We start from the raw sequence: 3,475 nt of genomic DNA on the forward strand, positions 1-3,475 counted from the left end.
GATTTTATTATTTAATAACTGTCTAGGTGTGTTCTTTCTGCTGCCTTAAACATCTTATGTAGAGAGTGCTCTTCTAGTTACTTTTAGGTTAATAGTAGAGGTAGTAGCTAGCTTTTATAAAGTGTTTTTCTTTTAAATAGTATTCTTATTAATACTACTTTATCTTGTGTCTTGCTGCTATGCTTTCCTACACTTCTAAATTTTATGCTAGCTATAAAAGCTATAGCCTATAGTATAGTCTTTAGCAACTCTATTTAGCTTAGCTTTAGTGCTGCTCTAGCTATTAACTACATAAGTAATGCTGCAGGTAGTAGAGTGTTTAGAGAAGATAGATAGTTATCTCTAATCTTTCTTTCTTAATAGTAGCCTAGTAGGTCTACTTTGTTAAAATTTAATATATTATTTATAGTGTTATCTTTATAAAACAACTTTATCTCTAGCTAATAACTAAGTGTTAGAAGCTTAATTATTCTAATATATATAGTAATTTTCTTTACTATGTTATACATAAAGTTATTTATTAAGTCTTTAGGCTTACTACTAAAGATTAAGTGTTTATTAAAAATAATGTTATATGTATAGATTACTTTTACTAGCAGTAGTATCTATACATAGTAGATGTTTAATAATTAGTACTTAACTAGATATCTAATCTACGCCTTTAAGTCTAGCCTCTGTAGCTTAGATTTGTTCTAATGTGTGTTATTAGTTATTATAAATGCTTTACAGCTATAAGCTTTTAAATGTATAAAGCTTAGCTTTTAAATTAATATAATAACTTTATTATTTAAAGCTACTTATGTAAAGAAGATCTTGTATAGTGTTTTCTAGTTGTTAGCATAGTTTAGCGTCTAATTATATAGGTATACGCTAGCTCTAGTAATGTATAGCTATATGTTCTATAGTAGGTTAGCATTTAGTTGCATAGCCTGTAACTTCTTCTTATTTACACTCTCTAAGCGTTTAGCTCCTCTGTTCTAGGCTTATGTATCTAGTGCTAAAGGCTTAACAGTTATTTTATGTAATGCTAGCTAGTGTTCTACCTCTAGTTTTACTATTATAATCTTGTTATTAGCTTTAATAACTTTTACACTAATGTTATAATAGTTCTTTAGAAAGAGGATAAAAATTATAAAAGCTTTAATAATTAATTTAGTAAGCCTATTATTCTTAAAGTAGAGGTCTTACTAAAGGCTAAAATACTTATTAGTAATTAGCATTTAACTTTACTCTTTTATAATACTTTATGCTTTATATGCATAGAAATTAATTAACAGTCTCTTACTAAGTCTACTATTACTAATTTATAGTGTATAGCTAATTTATTATTATATCTTAGCTCTGCTATATAAGTTATATTAGACTGTTATAATTTCTTTAATTTACACCTTCTTAGCTTACTATATAAGGTGTTAAAGTGTAGCTAGTCTAGAGTGTTCTAGACGCTTATGCTATAGCTCTGCTAATGCCTTTTATAGACTATATTTAGTTCTTATGTTAATTATGTGTGTATAATATAAGCCCTTTTATAGTAGATAGTACTTTAACACTTATTAGCTATAGATCTTTATAAGATTTTTAATTATTATCTTATTTAAAGCCTTTAAAGCAGTTAGCTCTGCTTATGTGTCTTACTAGATTCCTTTTTGTTGCAGTAGGCAGAACAAGACTAGGTTGCACAGTAGGTCTAGGCACAGTGCAGTGTTATAAAGTACAAGACTATATGCTTAACTATGTGTTCTATGCTTACTTTTTAGGCTTAGTGTAATTAATCTGTAGCTTTAAATCTATATATAAGAGTTTCTAGACTAGATAAAGTTTTCTAGTGTTAGTAAATAATAGTTATAGATCTAATTAAGATTATTTATAATATAGCATGTTAAGCTTAAGTTAAGGATAAATAATTTTTTTAGTAAATATCTATTCTAGTTTAAATTAACTATAGCTAGCAATGTAGCTGCCTTAACTTTTAATACTTTCTAGCTTTTAAGTTAGTCTTCTTATATCTTTAGTGTAGGTGTATGTAAACTTTTTAGGATTAGTATCTTTAAATTATGTCTACACTGCCCTTTTAGTAGGCCTTAAAATTCTAAGTTATGCTTACGCTTTAATGCTATAAGCTTTTTAACTCTCTTATTTAGCATCTACTAGTCTAGTGCTCTGTCTAGATAGACATAGAAGTAGTCCTTTAGTGCATAGATGTATCTGCATGTAGAACATTTAGTGCCTTTTATTTTAGTAGGTTTTTAGCTTAAAAATAACTTCCTATTATCTTTTTAATAACATTAATGTTAAGGTTTACTTTATTTTCTTAATGTTACAACTTCTACACTACAGGTGTTTTTATTTATGCTCTAGGTAGTTTTCTTACTTTTAGTAAAGTATAACAAGTTATTTATTATAAAGGTAGCTTTATGCTTTTTTATATGTATTAGATAATTTAACATTATATGTTTTTAAAAGCGCTTTATTATTTCTTTTTAATTTATGTTTAGTGTAAACTGTCTACTTTTCTAAAAAGTTGTAGACTAATAAGAGGCAACTTTATTTATAGTAGTTAGAAAGTCTTTTGCAACAGCATTAAACTGCGTTGTTTCTAGAACATTTTGTGTCTCCGCTTCTATGGCAGCGTAATCATACTCTGCTAGCCACAGGTCCTATATGCTTGCGTTTCTTAGCAGCTTTAGAGATGTATTATATTAGTTATACACACGTTCTTGTTTAAATTAGTTGTTAACACCTACTGTAGCTTTAAGGCTTGTAATCCACTGTCTAAGTAGTTAATCTAGGGAACAGCATGTACACTGTAGATGCAGGCTAACTGTTAACTAGATAAAGACAATAATCTATTAGAGGCTTAATTACTCTCTTTTATAATTATGTCTGTTACTCTTATACTTGTTAGCCTTAATCTTGTAGTATTTAATAGCTTCTTTAAAGGCTCTAACACTGCTTATTAATAGCTTGTTTATGTGCGTAGGCGTTTTAACGTTAGAGGCTGGTGAAAACTTAGCTATTAGTAGCATCTCTAGAGCTCTTGGTTTAGAGATCATTTGGATAGTCAACTTAGGATCCACTTGCGGCCAGATGCCGTGCGCTACACATCTCGATTGCAGCTGCATCATCCAGGCTCTGTAGTCGGTGTGGTCTCGAAGGACGACTGTCGCGTCTCAAGGAGGCTGGGTGGCCATTTTGTATTAATAGAGGCACTAAGACTCTTAATTGTTAGATTTAAGCACTATTTCTAGGCTTCCTAAGATAAATAATAGGTTTAGATATAATGTATAGGATGATTAATTAATTGTATTAATTTTTTAATCCTTTTTCTGCTCTACTTGTGTTGCTTAGCTTTTTGTTCTGCTAATCTAAGTCCCTTGCGCACTAGCCCTATGCGCGACCAGCTTGCAACATGCTGCAATTTGCTGCAAAATGCTGTAACATGCTGCAATTTGCTGCAATTTGCTGCAACATGCTG

This window comes from Lindgomyces ingoldianus (genome assembly GCF_010093535.1).
Source record: "Lindgomyces ingoldianus strain ATCC 200398 unplaced genomic scaffold BDR25scaffold_59, whole genome shotgun sequence".
In the NCBI taxonomy this organism is placed as follows: Eukaryota; Fungi; Ascomycota; class Dothideomycetes; order Pleosporales; family Lindgomycetaceae; genus Lindgomyces; species Lindgomyces ingoldianus.